Below are 25,690 nucleotides of genomic sequence, written 5' to 3' on the forward strand. Positions count from 1 at the left end.
TCGAGCAATGTTCTTTACCGCTGCTCAGAAAGGCTAAACTATTTCAAACAAAAATAAACTTTAAAGCAACAGCTAAGAAAACCCCGGGACTACAGCATAGCACTCTTGTAATTCCTTTAAATTTGCTGTCTTGAAATATTGCAGTTAAATCAACACACTGCTTCTATGTAACCCCTGCATATCTTTTAGGTTGAAAGGCTTGCAGCGAAGAGAATAGACAGGAAATGCATAAAAGAATGCGAGTGCTTCCAAAGCCATTTGTCAATTCTACATTTCATGCAGTCACCGGTGATTCCTAGAGCAAAAGACAAGCAAACAAAGGTTCATCTCAGCAGAACAGGAAGGCATTACTCAGCTGAATGCCGTGGCAGGTGCTCTTCACCGGGGAGTGATTGATTGATGACTCAGCCAGGTGGCCTGCCTAAAAAAAGCTTTTAAAGTGACAGCGTACAAAAATAAAAAATGCTGGTCAGGGTGAACTGACAAAAGAGAAGTTATAATTAATGCCTTTGTCAACATTTGAGAGGGCTGCTGATCAATTAGCATTATGGCGCAGAACAGATGGAACACTAGATGATGACACCCAGAACCCTGAGGTGAAAAACCGTGCTTCTGACAGCTACTCCTCTAAAATATTTTGCTGTGTTGAGTGTCATACGGTGGCCTACTCTGGTCAAACTAAGTAAACACGCCTCTACCTCTCCTGCACTTGTCCAAATATATTTGCTCCATGGTTCACAATGAATATGTGTAAACAACTTTACATTTCGTTTTCCAGAGGGTTTTCTATGTGCGGTGGATGGAAGATAGGTCTTACTACTCTGATTTACTTATCACATAGGAATCAATCCCACCATGAACAGATCCAAACCAATTTTGAAAAATCATTTCATAAAATTCAGATTTTTTAAAATTTTTACAACCATTTCTTTTCAAAAAAATGTATGAATTTAGTTGCATACATAAATACAAGGAGAAGATGGACAGAGTGCTGAAACTTTTCAGACACTCACCCCTAGTCACAGATCTGGGTTGAATACATCATCGTTCTTTAGCTCACTTCGCCACCTCAGTTCAGACCCAGCTGTATGCACATCAGTCTTGACCTTGTGCCTCATGGGAACAGTCCACCCGAACTGCCAAGCCAGGTCTTCCCTGAACCGGAAACAAGCATCCTGGGACCGGGTAACACCCCTCATCAGCCAGGATAGCTTGAATCCAGTGGCAAAGTGTGCAAGGGACCCACGTCTGGGCATATCCTGCCAACTTAGGGCGAACAAAGCAAACACAAGGAGATGATGGATGGAGCCTGGAAGTTTGGGATGGACTGTTTCCATTGGTCGCAGGGTCAAGACTGATTTGCATATGGCTGGGTTAAAACTGGAATGGAATGGTGAGCAAAAAAATGATGGATTTAGGCCCAGATCTCTTTACTGGGGTGATTGTATGACATTCTTCTGCATTCTGTCCATCAATTGTTCTTTTTGCATTTGTCACCCCAGTGGTACAGATATGCCCAGACGTGGGTCGCCTGCTCTCCATGCCACTGAAGTCAAGCTATCGTGGCTGATGAGGGTTGAAACCCCGAAACCAGTCCTAGAATACTTGTTTCCAGTCCAGGGGGGACTTGGCCTGGCAGTTCGGGCTGGACTGTTCCCATTGGGCGCAGGGTCAATACTGATTTGCATATGGCTGGGTTCAAACTAAAATGGCATGGTGAGCAAAAAAAACAATGGACTTAGGCCCAGATCTCTGTACTGGGGTGAATGTATGACATTGTTCTGCATTCTGTCCCTTAATTGTTCTTTTTGCATTTGTCACCCGAGTGGGACGGGTATGCCCAGACGTGGGTCCCATATTCTCCATGCCACTAGAGTCAAGCTATCCTGGCTGATGAGGGGTGAAATCCCAAAAACGGTCCTAGAATGCTTGTTTCCAGTCCAGGAAAGACCTAGTCTGACAGTTCAGGCTGGACTGTTCCTATTGGGCGCAGGGTCAAGACTGATTTGCATATGGCTGGGTTCAAACTAGAATGGCATGGTGATCAAAAAAACAATAGATATAGGCCCAGATCTCTGTACTGGGGTGAATCTATGACATTGTTCTGCATTCTGTCCATCAATTGTTATTTTTGCTTTTGTTACCCCGATTGGAAGGGGTATGCCCAGACGTGAGTTCCCTGCTCTCCATGCCACTGGAGTCAAGCTATCCTGGCTGATGAGGGGTGAAACCCTGACCCCTGGTCCTAGGATGCTTGTTTCCAGTCCGGGGGGACCTGGCCTGGCAGTTCAGGCTGAACTGTTCCCATTCTGTCCATCAATTGTTCTTTTTGCATTATTTGCATACATCATTTTGACATGATTTTCCATCCATTATAGAAAATTTACGTTCATTTATTAAAAAAAAAGAAGACCATATTACTACACAATTCAACACATACCCCCACTAGCACTCCTGTATCATACTCCCATCTCACATACTTTTCATTTCCCATTCCACACATCCATCTTAAATATAGACAGTTGATGTGTCTAATCTGGGCCTGTACACCATAAGGATGAAAGAAATTAAAGTCCGCCGGTGTATGGCAGACGCAGTATTTTCCAGACAGATGTATGATGGATATATGGAATGTGGAATGGTCCATATGTGAGATGTGAGTATGATACAGGAGTGCTAATGGGGGTATGTGTAGAATTGTGTAGTGATCTGGTCTTTAAAAAAAAGTATATTTTTTATAATGGATGGAAAATCATGTCAAAAGGATTTATACAAATAATGTAATTGAAAAGTATAAACGAAATGTATTGTAAAAATTAAAGAAATCTGAACTTTATGAAATAGGTTTTCAAAATTGCTTTAGATCTGTTCACGGTGTTTTTTATTCCTGTGTGATAAGTAATTCAGGGTAGTAGGATCTTTCTTCCATTATTTTTGCTATTTCTTTCCCCTGGTCCTAAGCCTGTTTTTGACAATTGAATCAATAGAGGGGGGTCCCTTTTGCATATTTTGATTTCTATTTGTGGGGCCATTCTTATTTGTGATATAAAATAAAATGTTCACCAGCTCAGACGCTAAGATTCTCTCCTACTCTCTCGCTCAGGACGCTTACTCTCTTTCTATTGAACCAGATTTGGCCTTGATACTTCCGTATCTAAGCGACCCAACAAGTGGCAATGCAAGAGTACTGTGAGGCATAAAGCAAGCAAGGACCCCCCACCCCCATCTGGTAGTAAAAAACTGTTCTAATTGATTTGCAGTGTAATCCTCAGAACCCTGGACCCAGGTTCTACTACAACTGCCGCAGTATTGATAGCTACACCCCTAGACCAAACTTTCCAATGACTTTGCACTTTCTCTAACAGACCAGCAAACTACCCATGGGTTGGCTCATGAATAGCACAACCGAAAGGTACAAAAGAGCAATGCGTGTTGATAATGAACTTGTTATGTACAGGACTTACACCTGAAAAATACTGTTTCTTCTTTCTATAAATTATAGAATTCGTTCCTACACCGCTAACTGGGTTCAACTGTGTTGCACGAATATGAGTATTATGAGTAACGTGATCTAACTAAGAATCTCGCCGGGAGGTTTATTTTCCACGCTCGCGATCGGCAACTTGATGTTGCTGATCGCGAACGAGGAAAAAGTCTCGCCGGGATGTCCTTTTGCTTGCTTGCGGTCGCCAACTTGACGTTGAGGAACGCTGACAATTAAAAAATGACCACTGCAAAATGCTACGCTACGCGTGTTTACACTATGCTACGTGCAATTCGCGTAGTGCGAAGTAGCGCAAACTTTCACAAACAACGCAAGCGTAGCGTAGTGCTTTGCCCAGGCTTAATTTTTGCCATGAAAAGCAAACTATATTTTTTTTATTTCAGCACGGTTCACTGTTTCCTTACATATGGTAAAGCTATGTATCCTTGCTGACTGATTGATCAAATGTAATCTTAATGACTACATCTCCCAAATATAAACAAAATATAAATACAATTATGTCTTAAACCTTTATTAATACAGGGTCAACACGCATTTGTATTCAATCCTTGCATATAGTGTTTGTCTGAGTCTTGGGAGCATTTAATTATATTTATTCATCCAAAACAAAGGGTCATTAATTTGCTAGCAATCCTATCTTTCAGGTAGAGTGCCTCCCCTCTCTTCTGGTACCTTTAAAGAAGGAGTTTATGACCAGTGATTTGCAGTCCGGGGCTCTCCTTATTCTACCCAGAGCTGTAACCAAGTGTGGACTTCTGCCACTCACCATTATATGGGACAATGGGGGCATATTTACAAGGAAATGTCGAAGCGCGGAGCTGCGCCAAATTTGTAAGTGCTGTGCCCCAGCATTTCCAAAATGCATGGAGCGCCATATTTACAAGAATAGCTGCCTAACGCCAACGCAGAGAGCCTGAGTTGCAGGTAAGGATTGTTTATGTGTATGATGGTGTCCCTTCCTACGCATAAACAATCAATAATGACAATTTGTTACTTCTATATGTGCTGCAGAATACAGAATGCAGCACACAAAGAAGTAGCAAATCATCATCATTTAATGATTGTTTATGTGCAGGAAGGGACACCTTCATGCACATAAACAATCATTAATGGCGTTTTGCTCGTTCTATGCAGCTCTTATAGAAAAAGCAAAAATGAGTAGAAATAAAGGTGTTTCTCCTCATTTCAACATTCTAACGCCTGCTATTACATGGCGATAATTTTTGGCGCTGCCTCAGATTTACACTTCCTTGAAATTCTGAGGCAGCGTCAAAAAGCAACGAATGTTGCAGTGGAACGCCCACAGCAACACCATTGCACGCCCCTTTCACCCAAAAGTGATGCATGTAAAGGGGCTGCATTATGCAGTATGCATAGAAAGAGAAGAAAATGAGGAGAAATAAAAATATTTCTCCTCGTTGCGCCATTTTGACATACTCCCATGTTGTAAATCTGGGAATGTATCAAGTGTACACCCACAGCAACACCCATGGAACACCCCTTTCATGCAGAATAATGCACAAAAGGGGCACATATTTATAAGTGTATGAAAAGTCATGCAGGGTGACTTTACGTGGCCTTGTAAATATGGCAAGCCCATTCCGCTGCCAGTATGTCAAGAAAAGTAAAGCACCTGCGGCGCGATGGATTTTTAATTAAGCCTCACAGAATCTAAAATACTTCTATCTGACCACAACACACCAGATATCCCAAGGCACTTGCAATCGGATGTATGACGTTACAACGCATACTTTTACCACGCATACCTTTACAACGTGGTTTTTACCACGCATACCATTACAACGCATAGCGCTTAGAGGTGCTGGATAGTGGTAAATATAATTTTCTATTCCAACTCCAGTCCCCGTGGACACTAGGGAAGGTGTTGGATAGAAAATGAAACTTATTACCCATCCTAGAGCACCCCCCAGCGCAATGCGTTGTAATGGTATGCGTGGTAATGCCTGCGTTGTAATGGTAGTGCGTTGTAAAAATTTCGTTGTAAACGTTACATACCCTTACAATCAGAACAAACATGGTGGCTGAATCCATGCACCCACGCTGTGGAACGCTAAACATCCAATGTAAGGGATGAATCAAACTACATGTGGATTAGAAAAGACACAGCAACTGAAATGTTCCAGCTTTTTTGCAACTCAAATCTACACTTTCAGTGTTTTTAACTGAACAATCTGAACTCTAACTAACCCTCTTTGTAAAACATTAACCCTTCTCTCCAGACAGATATCATGAAAGCAAAGTGTGGTGTGCCAATAGTAAATAATAAAATACTAGAAATCCATTACTGATTTAAATGATTTTCTGGAAACTGCAGACACATTATCTGCATTGGGGAGGAACAAACTGCTTTATGTTGACCCAATGAGATGACTGATATGCGTAGGATGGATCGAGTCACAGATTTACCCTGATCAACCTACGTAAATGAGACTTCAAAATAGCTGGGTTTTGAGTACTTTTAAAATACTTTTTCTATTCTGACTAAGGCTGTTAGAGCTATGATATAGCACTGAAGGCATGTTATGCCAATGGGTTCTAGCAACTAATGCCCCTCCTTTTTACGAGTTTATAAAGAATCACTTTGCGCATAGAATATAGTTATAATTTATGGATTTCCCTACATTAGACTCCAATTTCAGTGGCTGATGGTAACTTTACCAGAAAGGGGGTGAGTTGGAGGCACATGCACACACACATTTCACTCACACCCTTTCATTCACACACACATACGCCCATTCACAACACTCACTAACACATACACATACAGTCAGACATGCACCCATGCACGCTCAAAACATAATAAAAACACATAAAACGTACCTCAAAGCATCTCTCCGACTGGAAAACCTTGGCGGCCCCAGGAGAATTGGGACTGCTGCCTTTCCTCATTGGCTGATATTAGGTCAGCCAATGAGGGAAGGCAGCAGTCCCAAGCCTCGGCAGTCCCAGGAGGGTTGGGACTGCTGCCTTCCTTCATTGGCTGAGAGCAGTCCCAGTCTCATCACAAAGTAAGATGAGGTCAGTGAGACTGCTAAACTTACCCCACTGAGGTGTCACTGATTGACACTAGGCCATGGGCAGGTCCGAGGTAATCAGTGACACTCCTGTTGGTCACGAGGGGGAGAGCCTTAAGGCACTTTTGCCAGGCTGAGAAGGTCACACCCACAGGGCTATGAAATCTTCAGCCTGCCAAAGTTCAGCTCAGACAGCCGAGAGCCTGTGCATTTAGCGCATGTCTAGCTCCTGGCTGCCAGAAGATCTGAACCAGAAGAGTGTCTATCAGGCTGACCTTTATTGTTGGATAAAGGTGGGGGGGGGTGGCCCCTCAGCCGGTACAGATGGGCAGCCACTGTCCAGTTCTGATTTACTCCCTCTTTAATTCATAAATGAATAATGGTATGGTAAAATGCCTTCAGATTCGAGGTATGCATGTGTGCACTAGGGGAGTCAAGAGAGGGATTGAACAAGACCCAGTGACATAGGCACTCAAGCACTCAAGCCCCACAGCAAAATATACTCACAAAAGGTAGTGAGAATTGTTGCACTATCAGGAACTCACTGAGAAACAAAATGATGGATGGTGTCATGTCTCAGCTCCACAGAGACCAACTCTCTGTCCTTTGCCCCATCGGGTTCCTCCCTCAACTACATTGAGGGTAGGTATGTGCCCTTTGTCACATAGGGTACACAGCGTCACTTAGATTAGTGGTCTAAGACCCAGGGGATGTAACAGCAGAAACTCTTGTGGACCCTACAATGTTGCCCCAGAAGGGAAGGTCTCATAAGGCCTTGTCATATTCACACTTAGATGGGACCTTATTGGCGCAGGTGGACCATTTGGCTTCAACAAAGATTCTTAAATTGAAGGATTTGCAGAACATCGAGGTTCCTGTGCTATGTTGGGTGGAGCCCGAAGTGAAAGGATTTCAGCTCAGTTCGAATTGATAGTCAATGTAGCTCAGAGGCAAGCAGAGCATTAGCATTGCAGCACTTGAGGAAACAGGAGACTTCTGCAAGTCAACTCACAACTGGGTGAGGGGCTCATTTGAGACTGACAAACAGAGTGTAAAGGTGTTCACAAGCCTGAAAGGAATCTTAGTTTTGGAAAGAGCCAAGTAAAGGTTCTTCCTGGTACAGACATTGCTATGTTAGCCTCTGAGAGAGGATTTCCTCTCAGAGGATCATAGCTGGTAAGGGATTTTCACTTTTGACTGCGAAGTATGAGAAAGAACTGGGACACTTGTCTAGAAAAGGGAAGAGGCTACGAACTATGCGAGCATTTGTCCTGGAAATTTGAACTAAGGAGATTGTGGATTTGCCTTAGAAAGAGGAGAAGTTATGATCCTTGAATGTTTGATGTTCTAACACAGTCCTCAGGTAGATAAGTAATAGTTTGAACCCTAGTGATTCGTGAAGAAATAATTTTAGTTTCATTGCATGTGCAATAAAATTCCATGTGCAATAAGGGAAGAAAGAAGAGTGACCCATCTTTTTAGTCAGTAGGATCTACTTACTACCTGGTATCCCGTCCTTACTTTCCTCCCACACATCTTTTGGAAACGGTGATAAATGGTTGCATTCTGCTCCCACATACTATCTGGGTCTTGATAGAAGGAATGCTCTCCAATTAGTTGTCTTTTTGCTCACATGGCTGCTCAAGAGAGAGATCAACCATGTGTCAATTAGCCTTGATTAATCTCGACAAGGAAAATCCAGCCTGAACTGAAAGACTATGACGCCTCTTTATAGGAACACTGTGAACCACAGGTATGCTTGTTGCTGAATACAATTAGAGACATGCAGCTTTATTCCTGCGGCAATATCAGTTGTGGGACCCAGATTTTGACACAGCCCTAGCAGTTATGGTGCCCCGTTGAGAAAAAAATTAAAAAGCGATATGGTGTGCAGCCAATTAATAGAAACACAACTTCAACAGCTATTGAGGGCTGTTGAGTTATCAGCAGCTGGCATACAATCAATCAATCAGGGTTGGTAAAGCAAAACTACTCACCCGTGAGGGACTCAAGGCACTGGGGAGTAGGGGTGGCGGCTCCGTTGAGTGCTGGGATCACCCAAAAAGCCAGTTCTTGAGGTCCTTCCTGAACTTGGGCTATGTGGGAAACTGCCGGAGGTGGACGGGGAGGGTGTTTCAGGCTTTGGATGTGAGGTAGGAGAAGGACTTTCCTCTCATTCTAGTCTTGCTGATATGTGAGATGGTGGTTAGTGAGATCTGGGCTGATCAAAGGTGTCTTTTGGGTGCATGGAAGGAGAGGCGGCTGTTCAGGCATGCGGGTCCGGTGTTGTGATGGGTCTTGTACGCATGCGTGAGGAGTTTGAAGGTTATACTTGTTTTGACTGATAGCTAGTGGAGATCACAGAGGTGGTGGGTGATGTGACTGCGAAGGGGGATGTCAAGGATCAGTCTGGCTGTGGTGTTCTGCACAGTCTAGAGTTTGCGAAGGAGTTTCCTGTTGATTTCAGTGTAAAGAATGGCATAACGAGACTTAGCATATTGTAGGCAAGAAGCTGGTAACATGTAGAAAGGGAATGGAGTTATGATGGCAGGGATAGTGGGTAAATATCCAACAGGGATTTGAGACAATACTAAAAAATATTCCAATAAATGGTATTAAAAGTTCCAAGCCATAAAAATAGCCCCACATAGGAACGTAGCGTACTGTGAAGACTTAGGGGTCGATTAGGATCGCGGACGGACTTGAGTCCGTCCGCGACCCCTGAGGAGGAGGGAACGTCCGCATGGGCTGCGGCGTTCCCTCCGATCTGATTAGGATGTGACCGCCAGCGTGGCAGTCACATCCTCTATCTCTAACATTGCGGCGGGTGCAGCTTCAAGCTGCACCCGCCCCAATGTAAAAAATGCATGCACAGCATTTGCGTGCACAAAGCGGCAGGCACCGCGCGGTGCCTGCTGCATTGTGCACGCAAATGCAGGGGGGTACCATAGGTACCCCCCATGTGCACCCACCACCACCCCTTCACCCAGGGGGCCCGCAACGGGCCCCCGAAGTGAAGGTCCTATGCTTTTCCATGGCGGCAATGCCGCCGTGGAAAAGCATATTTACACACACATCATAATATGGCGGACGGTGTCTCATAGACACCGCCTGCCATGTTATAGCTTTTCCGCCGCGGTCGGAAGCCGACCGCGGCGGAAAAGCGGCGGACGGAATTCCACACCCACCAGCCATCCTAATTTGGCGGTGGGTCTTTGGAGTCTCCGCCGCGGTTTTTCCGCATCCTCCAGGCCGGCGGACACTTCCGCCGGCCCGGAGGATGCGGAAAAACCGCCATCCTAATCGGCCCCTAAGTGTGGTGTTCCGCAGGGTTCATCTCTGAGCCCGACCCTTTTTAATATTTATGTTTCCTCGCTGGCACCCCTTATTGAATCATTTAGGTTCACTCTAACATCATATGCTGATGATACCCAAATAGTGGTGAACCTCCCTCCAGGCGGCACTCAGACTACATCTTTGAGGCTGCGAAATTGTATGAGTGCCGTGGGGGGTTGGAAGGCCCAAAACTGTTTGAAACTCAACTCCAACAAAACAGAGGTAGTTTTGTTTGGAAACAATCCTAACCTCTGGACGCCAGGCTGCTGGCCAGCAGATCTGGGCCAGCTTCCCACAGCAGTTAGGAAAGTGAAAAACCTGGGGTTCTGGATCGATGAGAAATTGAGCTGCAGGGACCAGGTTAATAAAGTGGTTTTTACTACTACCTATATTCTAAAATCTTGCACAAAAATACTGCCATTTCTCCACAAAGCGGCACAAAAAACAATTGTCACTGCTTTGATTATGCCGAGAGTGGACTACTGCAACAGCATGTATCTGAAGATACATGAGGGATCACTAAACAAATTGCAGGTACTTCAGAACGCAGCGGCCAGACTTCTTACCCGTACACCTAGGTCTGAATCCATCTCTGCCCAAATCAAAGACCTGCACTAGCTTTCAGTGAGGAAACGTACCCAATTCAAGACCCTGTGCTTGGTTTTCAAGGCCCTTCGTGGAATAGGGCCGGAATTCCTCAAACGACTCACCTACTGGTACACCCCGACCAGAACATTACGATCTTCTGACGCCAAATTGGTGACAGTACCTAGGGTGAAAAAGGCCAACTGGGGGGGCAGAAGTTTCTCAGTTAACGCAGCAAAGGCCTGGAATGCGCTTCCTCTTTCTCTAAGAAGCACGACCAACCTTCTTGCTTTCAGGAAGACACTAAAAACTTGGCTTTTCACAAACTGATCCAAACCAATGTACCTTTCTCTCTGTCTGGTTTGATTTCTCTTTAGGCCTTCTCCTAGCGCCAGGACACCTTTTTGGTAACAGTTGCGCTTTACAAATAGCTATAACATAACATAACATATTCCTTTCCTACTGACCGAAGTGAACATAAGTTGTATAGCATATACCAAAAGTGTCCAACAAATTGTGTTTTCATTCAAGATATATATCCACAATGTAATTTAGTCAGTCTGGGTGTAATTTCCAGTCCATTGGGGTGCACGTTCAGGGTTTATGGTGGGTGTAATGCAATATATTTGAGCCCTAACAGCTTCTGCTGTGGCTTTCCTTAATGGCTGGTGCGGATGCATGTCGATCCCCAGGAGATGTAACAGGAGAGTCTAGACCATGGGGGGATAAGTACTCAGGAATCCCTAGTCTATCCTCTGAGGCTATGCCATCTTTGTATGTGTGCTGCATAACACAGCACTCATGCAAATAGAGCAAATAACAAGGAGAAATAAAGATATTTCTATTTGTTAGGCAAGTTACCGGCACGCACACCATTTTGGTAGAAAACTATGTGTACATCTGTTTGTAACTATGGGTTTGCATCACAATTCATTGGTGGATGCACCGGAACGCACATGCACCACCCATGAAAGGCCTACCCGAAGCAAAGTAACGCAAGGCAGCGCAATGCTCTGTGATACTTTTTCTCACATAGCCATGCAAATCAATATTTCTGTGGCTTTGTAAAGTTTTGTTGGGGATGCATCAAAGAGACTGAGTTAAAAAAGCATTTATGAATTTTATGTACAACTCTTTCAGGGTATTTGATAGGGAGCCAGGTAAGGCCCAGGTATGAATTATCTGTTGAATTATTTGAAATTATTTATGCAATAGTTTGTATGTTTTCTGTACTCTTGTCATTTTGAATGTCAAAAGATGTTCTTTACGTTGTATCACAAAGAGTCATTTTATTAGCAATATATGGCAATCGTCAATTCTATCAGTAAAAGCCGCTGGTTAAAAATACTGAAAGTGCTGATACAATTGCAATATGTCAAACTTTTGCTATGTGGTCATATGTGAAGAAACTTTTGGGCAGAAAAGGGAATGGCTCCACAAGAGTTGATAGCTGGCGGGAAGCACATGATTCCTGCCTGATCACGTGTCTACACTTTACCCATCCGCTAAGACATCATGCAACTATGATATGTTGAGAAGGAACAATCAGGAATGTACTTTGATAAATGTAATTTGCTCCAACTGCCATGTTTTTGGAAGCCAATGATTCTCAAATTGCAATTTTCGATTTTTTTAGAGGTCGTGACTACGAGAAACAGCTAGCCTACTAAAATGTGTTTTTTTAACATTCAGTAACAATAAAAAACGCTTCGTTTAAACGTTTTATTTTATAGTGTTGATCCCGACCCTTTAATGATTATAAGGGTTGTATTACCCATTATTTTGATCTAAATTTCTCCAGGCTATTGTATAATAACTGCTACCCCACTCGCTGCACCCTTTATTGTGCTTCAAGGCATTGTTCGCATTTTCAAAAACCTTTAAATAATTGAAATGTAATGAACCAAAAAAATTGAACTTTTTTAAAAGTCGACATACAATAAGGTAATAATGGGGACAAACATAATGCGGCATCTGCGGCCACAGGCCTAGAATTACGTTTAATTAATGTAACTAAATATTGAAGTAGAAGAGGTGGGTCTCTTTCAGGTACCGAAAGTTGTCCTTCCCTCCAAACTTTTGGAAATATCAAATTGCCTATTCCCTTTCTCTATATGACCCTTTTTCCTTATGTCAAATAAATGGTTCTAAATAAATGGCGGTAGTCTTTGAACCGAATGCCATTTTTTAAAAAGATCCCCTTCAGTAATTTTACTCTTTCTGTTCCTAGGGCTGCTTGACTTAATTTGACTGCAGTGTGCAAAAATGGGGCCTATATATTGAAATCAAATTAGAATTACAAAACGTTTTTCTTTTTTTTAACTGAAAGCTATACCTGAATCAGGATAAAATACTATAGTTGTTTTATCCCGAAAAGGCTTGCATGCATAATGATCCATGAAAAGGGGCGGGGTTCTTTGATCACATCTGTCAAAGACTTTCACAATGTTTTTTTTGTTTTTACTTTTTGCAAAGAAATGGAAAGGGAATGCAACACCCCGTGTCACTTAATATGCGTGCGTTTGTGCTAAGTGTTGACAAAATTGTTGAAAATCAGTCAAAGTACTTCTATCAAAAGCGTAACTCACTTCACCGCTGAGAGATGAATGGCTTCCCTCTCCAAGTAGCACTTCCGCATGCTGTCAGAGGAGTGCCATTTGTTCAAGGAGGGGGCAACTCACTCCAAACTCTCATCACCCATCCCAAACGCTCCTTCAGCTGCTGACTGTCGGAGTTTAGTTGAAGCCACTACTTGTGCCTTTGACACAAGCTTAACATAATTGAGTGGTTTTTTTTTACCATGCAGAGTAAGTTAAAAGCATTACATGACAACAATAAACAGTTTAAAAAACTGTTAGCTGCGAAATACAGCATAAATACATTTGAGCACATTCATAGATCATTCGAAGCTAAAACTAATAGGAACAAATCACCATGAATTACTAAATGAGCTTTGGAAATTGGTGTATACAAAAATGAAAGAAATATACCCCTTCCCTCTACACACCCAAATACCCTCTCCCCCTACACAGACACAAAGACACACACAACCACACACACACACACCCATGTTTGAAATGTCAATGTCTCAGGTTAAAATATTGCCATAATTCCAAAAGGGAGCCCCTTATGTGTCAAGGTTTGGTCGCAAACCAGTTGTGTGTTGTGTTTTGCACACCAACCGGTTTACGATCCACCTGATTTTGCCTGATGTACACATCAGTTGCAGCGCAAACCCACCGCTGGTAGGGAGTGGCATAAACTACTCCTGCATTATTAGTCAAGAGGTAGGAAACTCTACATTTGCATTTACCGAATGCTGACATTTTTTTTCAAGCATGTCTCTTCACTTAAAGGGAAACGAGCTTCTTTAAAAAGTCAACATTCAGTGAATGATCTCAGGGGAATATGCAGTGTTCCACTGGATCGCTCCCTTCTCCCCCTCCTACATCCAAACTAGGCATTAACCTAGTAATCGCTGTCCATCACAGATACCTTCTGCTTTACAAATGGCTACTATCTGATTTGATTGATCAGTATTTCATCAACGGTTTCTGACAGCATTTCAGGTCGCAAACTATTGATACATTACATTGTGAATAATCAGGAAGCAGGCGATGCCTCTTCCAAGCCCCCGCCACCTGCCTGTTCACAAGATGACACAAAGTGAGCTTTGCAAGTCAGAAAAACATTTTTGACTCACAAAGTAACGTTTGTACATTGAGTCTCCCTGTTTTGTGATCACAAAGCCTGTGATTCACAAATTGTAAGCTTTGCAATTGCAAAATAGTTGAGTAAATTGAGTCCTTAGATTCTGAATAACGCCACAGTAAACTCAAGTGACATTGCTTAAGTGAAGGTATACACAAACTGGTTGAGCCAATCAAAATGCTTATAATGCTGGTTTCAAATGCTACAGCTTTTCTGCATTCTAGGTTCCCTGAGATTGTGAAGCAAGCGCATGATCAAACAGGTACACTGATGTGCATCTACCTATATTAGGTGAGATTCGAGAGAGCGTTGCTAATAGCTCTTTTGTGAATATCTTGCAAAAGATCATCAATAATAATTATTCAACATCTGTAAGTCACTCTCAGGACCCAAGTATGTTTGCTATTTTTTGCTATTATTGCCACTGAGGGTGGTGGCAGAAGATCACAGGATACAAGCTATTAATGTTAATCATGTATGAAAGGGATGAGAACCTACTAGATGGAGAAGGTTATGGTGGTGGAGATCTTCCTATGGTAAAGCACAGGGAAAAGTAAAATAGCTTATTAAACTTGAAAAAAATAGTAATGATTTTATGTTAAATAATAACGTAAATGAAAGTTATATATTTATAGTAAATTTAGAAAAAAGAAACAATATCAAGAACATTTTTTAAATTATTTTACATTAAATTAAAATTATTTTGCTGTTGTTTACGCTATAAAAGAAAATTCCCAACTTGAGTTAGAAAAATTATTTGTTTTGTAATGGGATGGGTTTATAAGGATTAAAAGCCATGTATAGCATTAATTAAAAGTAATTTCATTATATTATAATAATAAATACTGATACATTCATTTTTCAATTCAATGTTTTAATTAAAATATGTTATGTACATATATTTATATTCTAGTTATTGCCAAAGGGGTTTCATTTTAGGTCCCTACTACCATTATTTTCTATAGTAGGGTGTTGCATACCAGTGATTGGCCATGTGGAGTGATGGATGTACCCCTGGTCTTCCTGGGGTACATTTATTATTGTTACGGTCCTTTTTGGCTGTAGTAGCTTTAGAAGTGCTGTTTGTGAATGGGAATGGTCCTACTTTTTTGTGGATGGGTCCAGGTCGCTCCTTAAATCCCTCTACAAACCTCCCTAAACCCCTCCTTAATTCTAACTTAGCCCCTACTCTTTAGTACTAAGTACTCCCCATTATCTGCCACTCCTGCCTGTCCCTCCCACATTTACTACTAAAACATATATTTACATGTTTGGAAATTCTGTAGTCGAGTGGGGTAAATCTCTGCACAGAAAAAGATAGGATAGGTCGAGCCTGTAGGTTTGCGAGAACCACTTTGTAGTGCCTTAGTAGTACTACGATAGTACTACTAAAGCTATTATAAACTGCAATTCGGGAATAGGCCTGCTAGTGTCTTCAGATGAAAGACTATTTCTAGAGTGATGCATTTATAAAATCTCTTCTTTTTGTAGACATAGACACCTTACTAAACATATACCTTGTCATTACTTAGAAGACCTTGGTGGCTGATTACTGAGATCAGACACAGCAAAAAATCCCGGTTCCACAGCTTCACAATTGCCACAAGAAGCTAGATAAGTAGAGGGCACAAAATCATGACCAACTAATGTCTGTAAGGCATAATTATCCCACATATTAACACAACCCCACTGACTTTCACTTCTCTTTAAATACATTGCTTGGGCTGTTGCACCAAGAGACAACAAAATATTACTGTACCTACACACCAAAATAACAGATATTGGTCTGTTACAGGAGACTCCTAGACCCAATCCTGGCTCTCTATGACTAAAATATGACAGGGTAGTTACAGTAATCCGCAGTGGTGTATCCCTAATGCAAGCACATACAAATACCAGTCCACAAAAAACATGTTGTCACTATACTTATAATGGAAAACATGCCTCATAACATACTATATGCATGGGCAGATCCATATGGCAGGTATGGAGTTGTCAAAATCAAAACCAAGGATCCTGTATTATGGTTCAGTCTATGCCCCCAATAATAAGAACTTTATTTCTCTAAACCAACAATCATATTGACAAAAATCAGATCACAAAACATAGTCATTATGGGGTGTTGAAACATTGGTCTTTATCCCATATAATACAAAACAGCCCCCATAGTGAAAATAATAATTACAGAGACATTTTCACAGATGGTATAGGATGTTTTCAGTCTAATAGATATACCGTGCTTAATACATACCAGGGAACAAGTATATACATTTTTATTCAACCCACATGGTACTAAATCCCAAAATGACTTTTTCTGGTACTCCTTACACTATTAAATAAGGTGTTTCAGTGTGAAATACCTGAAGGTGCAATGTCAGGGAGCAGCAGGAACATCTATTTAGTGGGGAGACACTGACTGTTTGGGGAGTGCGAGCTCTGCCCTGCGAGGTCCGTTCTCTTTGGATTTGGCTCCTTTGTCCTGCTGTTTTACCTCGCGGTACCCGCTCCGCGGGTCCCGCTTCGCCTGTGTGACTGGGCGCACCATTACTGCGTGTGGAGAAGGGGAGCTGCTGGAAACTCGGGAAGAGGGCTGCGAGCGCCAGGTGAGGATCAGGGACTCCATTGCCCAGGAGTCCCTGTGCTGCTATCATTCCCTGCACCTGGACGCTCTCCCTCTCCCTGCTGGACACGCCCCCTAAGCTCCGCTGTAAAGAGCCTGCTCGCCTTGAGCTCTTTGGGAGACACTGACTGTTTGGGGAGTGCGAGCTCTGCCCTGCGAGGTCCGTTCTCTTTGGATTTGGCTGCTTTGTCCTGCTGTTTTACCTCGCGGTACCCGCTCCGCGGGTCCCGCTTCGCCTGTGTGACTGGGCGCACCATTACTGCGTGTGGAGAAGGGGAGCTGCTGGAAACTCGGGAAGAGGGCTGCGAGCGCCAGGTGAGGATCAGGGACTCCATTGCCCAGGAGTCCCTGTGCTGCTATCATTCCCTGCACCTGGACGCTCTCCCTCTCCCTGCTGGACACGCCCCCTAAGCTCCGCTGTAAAGAGCCTGCTCGCCTTGAGCTCTTTGGGAGACACTGACTGTTTGGGGAGTGCGAGCTCTGCCCTGCGAGGTCCGTTCTCTTTGGATTTGGCTGCTTTGTCCTGCTGTTTTACCTCGCGGTACCCGCTCCGCGGGTCCCGCTTCGCCTGTGTGACTGGGCGCACCATTACTGCGTGTGGAGAAGGGGAGCTGCTGGAAACTCGGGAAGAGGGCTGCGAGCGCCAGGTGAGGATCAGGGACTCCATTGCCCAGGAGTCCCTGTGCTGCTATCATTCCCTGCACCTGGACGCTCTCCCTCTCCCTGCTGGACACGCCCCATAAACACCCACTCCCTATATTAGGAGCAGCTTCCCCCGCGGTGCGGGAGCGCGCGGGAGGGCGCCGGGAGAAGCCCGGGACAAGGGCGGGACCGTCCAAGGCCGTCACAGGCCGGAGTAGGCTGGGCTGGGCCTACTCTCTTGGTTTTGTTCGTTAGACTGTGCAGAAGTAACTGCTGGAACTGTTGGAACCATTGAACTACCAAGGTGTTTACCTGCCCTGTGAGGCATATCTGCCCATCTCTGAGTAAAATAATGCCTTCCCCGGTAAGGGAGAGTACCCCACAGAAACCGGGAGGAGCGAAAATTGGGACACTTGAAAATTATTTCTCACGGGCAGTGGGGGAGGCTGACAAAGAGGGAAACTTGTCCAGGCTAAGGGCGGAACGGAGACGATCAGTAGATAATCTGAAAAATACCCCCATGGGAGAACAATCTATCACATTTAGGGAGGAGCCTACTCGCATTGAGGATGTTCCACTCCTGCTAAGGGAGTGTGTTACCACCCCACCAGTTAGGATTAGGAGTCCAGCTCTGGTCATTAGCCCCAGCCCCACCAGGGGGACTATTGATTTAATCTCACAACCGCCCAAAGTTCACAATGATAGAAACCCCAAATGGAAAGCAGTGAATACACAAGTAATTTTGGGACCCCCTCCAAAAAAGCGTAGGAGAAGGGCAAAGGGAGCGCAGGGAAGTAGTAAACCCAAGACTTCACACTTGGACTTTGGCAAATCCTTAAAAAATCCCGCATCTATAGTAAAAGTACCGGCAGAGTCACTCCCAAAATCTAACGTTCAGGAGAATACATCTCCTGCCCGGATTGATAATGCAGGGACCAGTATTGTTAATGTTCCCCTCTCTGTTGTGCCGTTGGGAAATGTGGAATTTCTGTTAAGGTCGCTGCTACTTCCAATCAGCGAAAGTATAAAAAAGATTGAGATCAGGCTAACCATATTGGAGGCTACATTGGGAAGTCTGAAAACTCGCGCTGGTCGACAGGGAAGTGACCCAGAATCTAGTACCACCATAGTGGCCCCACAAGGGTCGGCACCCCGGGTAGAAAACCCAGCTCCACCACAAGCTGTAAAGGGTGTAGTCCCGCATCAATCCCTAAACCCTAAACCTGTAACTACCAACCCACTCTGTGTAAATACACTTAATCCCTCTCTTGTACCAGTAGCTTCGGCACACCCGGTAGATAACATCTTCCCAGACCATCAAAGGAAGCCCCCTGCAAGACCCCGTCGTCCCAACTTACCACCAGAGACTAATGACCTTACTGTGGTTATGGCAGGGGTCCCGCAACTTGATGAAGGAGAAGTAGAGGATTTTTGTGCCTTAAAAACCAGGGTAATCAAGTGGCTAAACAGAAATAGACCCCTCCCAAGACATCTGAATAATGAAATTATAATGGTAAGAAGGGTCCCATGGGTAGGGAGAACCCAAAAAACCATACCTGGGGACTGTTTACTGGTGAGTTTTAGGGACAAGGGTACGGTGTCGCACATATGTCAAGGGGAAAACATATCAAGGGAATCTACCATCCAAACCCTTCGTGTGTCCTTCTTTTTTCCCATCGCCCCAGGCCCATTTTACCCACCCCAAAATCATGATAGATGGGAGAGGGCTGGGAGAAGGGGGAATCACCAGGCCTTTCAGCCTAGGCCACTATTTGGCAGACCAGTACCTCCTCTCCCTACCTATAATCGGTTTGATTGCCTGAACGGCCTAGAGGGGGTGGATTGACAAACAGAGAAGGCCCCTAAGGAGAACATAGAAAAGGGTGTTCAAGTATTAATATCGGAGGAGCAAAGACACCGGACCCCGCAAATTCAAACATCTAGGGCGGAGGAATCTATGTTCTTTGAAGATAAGGGTATGGCTGTAGATGGGTTGGTGGGAGGAGGTGGGGGGGACACACAAGGGGAGTTGCAGGAGATGGGATCAAGGAGTCAGGGGGGTGCAGTATTGGGTGGAGAGGACATGAGAATTATTTCTTGGAATGTAGCGGGCTTAGCTGGAATATTTAATAACAAGGAGTGGGTTGACTATGTCAGGAAATTCAATGTTATTTGTTTACAGGAGACATGGGCTGTGGTGAATAATTACCATCTTCAGGGTTACAAGTGCTTTTTTGTCCCCGCCCGAAAATCCAGTTCTGGGAGAGCAATGGGGGGCTTAGCTGTTTATGTAGATTTATCCCTCCCAGGTATCTGGTTGTCTCTTGACTGGAATTTGTATGGAATACAGGCAGTTCGGTTTTCTGGTAAGGGGTTGAAATTGTCTGTTTTTAATTTTTATAACAGTGAGACATCAAATTCCAATTCATCCCTACTGGCTGAACTTGACCAGAGGCTGGGTCAAGAAATTATGTCTCAGAACAAAGGGCCGTATCATGGAGTACTTTTGGCAGGAGATTTTAATTGTCACCTCTGTCCGGCACTAATAAAGGCAAATACAGATTGGGCGCAATGCCCGATTGAGAAGGGGCCGCATTTTGTACATACGCCGACTGGGGCTGCTCTTGGGTTGCTTCGGGTTAAGTATGACCTAGAGCACACCATTAACATGATAGACCCACAGTTGGACGGTATGCTCCCACCAACTTTCAAGGGTAGGGGCTGTGCATCTATCATAGATTACATCTTGGTCTCAAGACCGTTGATTAATAAAATAACTAGTGTAGGGATAGAGTGGAGCGGTTTTAGTGATCATAATCCGCTCACCTTAACGTTTCTTTACAAAGCGGGCAGTGTAACTAAATCCCGTTGTCTAATCGAGGAGAGGGCCACTGATCAAGGCAGGAGATTGAAGTGGTCTAAAATTGATGGGGCACAGTTTTATAAAACTCTGGGCGATAAGGGTCTAGTGGCCATTAATGACTGTTTAGATTTGGAAATACAGGGTCCAAGGGTCCTGGAAGCGTTTGTCCACATTGCTAATCTAATTGACGAATTATTGAGATCTAGTGGGCCCATACGTAACCAGGCAAGTCCCCGCTGGTTCGATAGAGATTGCTCTAAGGCACTGAGGGAACTGAAATGTTCCCTCAAGACGAAACCACGGGATTCACAGATTATTAGGCTCAGTAGAGAAAGGTATAAAAAAGAGATTAAAAGGAGGAAACTTGCCTTACAGGCAGAAGCATGGGCAGATCTAAGAGAAGCTGGGGAAAGAAAAGATTTAGCGGGGTTCTGGAGAATCATCAATAAACCGACCTTTTTAGAAAAGGATTCTCCGGAGATAGGGGCTAATATTCTTCCGGAGCAATGGGTAACCCATTTTAGGGGTTTATATAATTACGAGCCGGGTACCCATGTGGAACCACCGGAATTTTTAAGTCAGGCCCCACCAGTTACATTCACTCTTAAGGAGATTATGACAGGGATGGAGGGTCTAACAAAAAATAAAGCCCCGGGCCCGGACGGAATTCCGCCAGACCTGTTCCTCAGTAATATAGATCTATGGGCTCCCTTGATGACTAGGGTCTTAAATACCGCTATTACCTGTGGTCTCCCCCCTTCATGGTCCAAGGCGATCATTGTACCAATTTTTAAGAAGGGTAATAGGGATGACCCGAAGTGCTATCGGCCCATTTCCCTGATTGACGTATCGGCCAAACTTTTGGGAAGGGCAATCCTGAATAGACTGACCGAATGGACAGAAGAGAACAACATCTTCTCGGATACCCAGTATGGGTTCAGGATAGGGAGGTCCACCAGTGACCAGTGCCTAAACCTATACATGCTGACTGCCAAGTATACCCTGGCCAGCGACGAACCCATGTATATGGGATTCATGGACCTGGCAGCAGCATTCGATCACGTCAACAGAGGAAAGTTGTGGGATATGATGTCAGGTATGGGGATAGAAAGTGGCCTAATCACCATACTGAGGGAACTGCATAGTGACACCACGGCCAAGGTTAGATTCAACAGGGAGGGAGGCCTGTCTGACTCCTTTCCATGTAGGAGTGGAGTCAGACAAGGTTGCATACTTGCCCCTTTTCTGTTCTCTCTTTATATCAACAACCTGGAGCAGTTCCTTCTGGGTTTAAAAACAGACTGCCCGAGGGTTGGGCTGCGGCATATCCCCGTCCTGCTTTATGCAGATGATGCGGTTTTATTAGCAAGAACACCACGCAGCCTACAAACCCTGATAGAGGGGTTTGTGGAGTTCATGAGTAACCTAGACCTATTTGTTAACCTAGGGAAATCATATGTGCTTCTGGCCGGCAAAAAACCTTTCACCAAATTTGTTTACACAATTGGCTCACATTGCTTGGAGCAGGTCAAGACGTTCTCCTACCTTGGGGTAACTTTTGACGGTGCCCTGCAATTTACCCCTCTGGTGACGGAACGTTGCACAAAAATGATCGCTTCTAATGGGGCAATAGCTGGATATGGCAGGAGGGTGGGCAGATGGAGTCCGGAACAGGTGATGAATCTGTACGGCTCCATAACATGCTCCAAAGTAATTTATGGGGCAGAAGTCTGGGGGTTTGTGAATACAATTAGTATCCAACAGGAAGAAAATAGGTATTTGAAAGCAATCCTGAGGGTGCCACCCAGCACGGCTGGTTTCATAGCCCACAGGGAGTTAGGGAGACCATATTTGGAAGATTTAGTAAAACTTAGACCTATAGTGGCGTGGTTAAAAATATGGATAAACCCGGATGCGCATTTAAGTAGAGAAATACTATTGGACTGCTTAGGTAGGACCCATTCAATGCGCATCCCCTGGCTCAAATACGTGAAAAATACCCTGGAGGAGATAGGGCTGGGGAATCTTTTCACGAACCCTGCCATTATTTCAGCACAGCACAAGAAACTAGTAGGGGAATTATTTTTGGGGCAAGAAACCCAACGTCGAGCTGATGCTGAAGGAGTGAAAAAGACTGTAAGGGCCCATGGATTGGTAAAAAGTGTGGAGGGTATGGAGCCTTACTTATTTCTTCTGCATAATGCACAGGACAGATTTTTAATGTGCCGTCTCAGACTGAATCTGCTCCCCTTCATGTTGGCTATACCTGCAGGGTTTACCTCATCTATTGAGCAGAAGGGTCCCTGCGGCTGCGACAATCGGTCTCCGCAGGATACCCTTCACTTTGTTTTGCTTTGTCCCTATTTTTCCATGCCCAGGCGTAGATTCCTTGTAAATATTTTAAAAAAAGCGCGACTGGAACACGCCAGGGATGCCCTAGTATTTCTGTTAAAAGCCTCTGACCCATTAACGCTATGTAGCATTCTGAATTTTATTAAAGTCGCTATTCGTTTAAGACAGACAGGCGGAGATGAATGAAAAATTGTGAATTTGTATTTATTTGGCCCTTTGTTGGCAAATCTTTTTACTGTATCAATTATGTACAAGGATCTCAATTAGTATTTAATAATGTTTTATTCTTATTTGTGTATATAAATGTGCTTTTATGGTGTTTTTTATTCACCGAATAAAGATTCTTGAATTGAATTGAAATAGTGGGGATTGATAAAGCATGCCTTTGTCATAGGGCCTTTATCACAGTGCCCCGTACAAATCAAAGTAGAATTGAACAATCAAACCAATGCCTTATGACCCAGTACTCAATAAGACACCATTAGCAATACAAAAACAGGTGGAAATGATAAAAGCTATGTGGCAATCTTTTTTATGCCCAAAGCAAAAGAAGTTGGGTTAAAGTGAGAAGACACCACTATGAGACAGGCAAAAATGCTGGAGCTGAAAGAATATTGCTTTGAGTGGGTGTCCTGCCGGCTGTTTTGTTTCCTTTTCGCTTGGGCTGCAATTACCTACCGGCGCATCCAAAGACTCTTCCCCGAGGCCGGGCTTGGCTCCGCCCCTCCCGCACAGTGGACGACCGGCCGGGCTTGGCTCCGCCGGTCGAGCTTGAAACTACATGCCCCAGGATCCTTAGGGGGGCGACGACGTGAGCAGGAACGCGCCAGGAGGCGCATAAAGACTCGACAGGGGCCGAGTCCCCTGGTGTCCTGCTTTGAGTGGGTGTCCTGCCGGCTGTTTTGTTTCCTTTTCGCTTGGGCTGCTCTTACCTACCGGCGCATCCAAAGACTCTTCCCCGAGGCCGGGCTTGACTCCGCCCCTCCCGCACAGTGGACGACCGGCCGGGCTTGGCTCCGCCGGTCGAGCTTGAAACTACATGCCCCAGGATCCTTAGGGGCGCGACGACGTGAGCAGGAACGCGCCAGGAGGCGCATAAAGACTCGACAGGGGCCGAGTCCCCTGGTGTCCTGCTTTGAGTGGGTGTCCTGCCGGCTGTTTCGTTTCCTTTTCGCTTGGGCTGCTCTTACCTACCGGCGCATCCAAAGACTCTTCCCCGAGGCCGGGCTTGGCTCCGCCCCTCCCGCACAGTGGACGACCGGCCGGGCTTGGCTCCGCCGGTCGAGCTTGAAACTACATGCCCCAGGATCCTTAGGGGCGCGACAACGTGATCAGGAATGCGCCAGGAGGCGCATAAAGACTCGACAGGTCCCTCGTCCCGCGAGGACGCGCGCGGGACGCGCCGGGCGAAGCCCGGGCAAAGGGCGGGCCCTCTGTGGCCCTCGGAGGCCCTCGGAGGCTGGGCTGGGCCATATCATTGTCATCTGCACCCTGGGAAAATCAGCGCCGCTGCAAACCATAACTCTGGACTGAATTGCAACTATACGTATGTTTTAACATCTTCATATAATTTCTTGTTTGCTTAAAACTATTATATCATTGTGCAATTCTGTAGTATAAACAACTTAGCACATTAAGCTCATTAGCGTCCACGAACAATGTCTCCAAAGGGCGCAAAGGTAGATAAGGGTAGGATATCCCTAGAGGGAGGGTCTTTAAGGGGTACGATTGAGCAGTACCTTACAAAAGCTGCTTCAGCGCTTGGCCAGGAGATTGAAGAGCTCCAGAATAGACGCTCTTCGCTAGGTCCAATTGAACTAGCCACAACCCCTAATTTGAATAGTAGGAAGACAACACCTGCCAATAATGACATCAGTATTCCCTCTATCTTTTGCGACGCTACCACACTATCGGAGACTAGTACCCCTTATAGCAATAGGAATTCCAGCATAGATCCCTCACTAGAAATTATCCCTGAGGAATCTCTGATACTTCATCCCTTCATGTCTGTTCCAAAGACTAATCTGCAACCTACATCCTTACCACCGATCAATAAGCCCACATTAAAAAGAAAGAGGGGGGGAACACCCATAAGGGTATGCGGGCAAAATTACCTAACATCGCCCGGAATCCCCCAATGATGAGGAAGATAGGAACTGAGAACTCAATCCCAGCCCAGAAATTGGCTCACCCTTCCCCACATCAAGATTTAATGGGGAGCATAGAGCTCCAGGTAAGATCCCTATTATTACCCCTTGTGGAAAGATCTAAAAGGCTAGCAACTCAGCTGGATTCCTTAGAAGTAGCCATCACCTCAAATACAACTCTATTAAAAGGTTTACTAGCAGGTAATAGTAACAATTCTGGAACAGACAACCTAAGTAAACTGGACAATATCCCTAAATCGTCACCTTTAAGTAAAGGGAATAAAATTGTAAAACCAACATCTCAGGTATCAGGAAAAACACAGGCCTCCACTAAAACTAACATCGAGCTACAAGCTTCCAAAACACCCAGGGCGAAGGAATCCGAAGTATCCCCAAGCAAAACAGCAGATGTGTGTGGAGATCGTAGTGGGAGGATGTTAGACCACAGGAATCCCAAAGGCTCGAATGTTCAGATTGACTTGCCCCCAGAAGCCGCCCCATACGTGGCAATATTGACACGGGTCCCAGATTTAAAACCAGGGACAACGGAAGGGTACACTGACCTAAAAAACAAAGTGATTCATTGGTTAGTGAATAATAGACCACTACCTCCCAATATCAATGGGGAAATCTTAAATGTGACAAGGCTTGGGTGGGTAGGCCAGAGGCCGAAAGACACTCAGGGAGACGCAGTAATCATTAATTTCAGGGACTGAAGGGTCATCTCGTACCTAAATGATTGGTATCAGGTGTCGGGGACCGGTGGAGAGGGGATAAGGATACACGACTTGAGCTATTTTTATCCTAGGTCTTTAATACCTCGGCAACATAGGATAAGCAAGCCACATTATTACAACACATTGGGAGGGACAGCTTTTAATATCCAAACATCAA

This window comes from Lissotriton helveticus, chromosome 10 (genome assembly GCF_964261635.1).
Source record: "Lissotriton helveticus chromosome 10, aLisHel1.1, whole genome shotgun sequence".
NCBI lineage: Eukaryota > Metazoa > Chordata > Amphibia > Caudata > Salamandridae > Lissotriton > Lissotriton helveticus.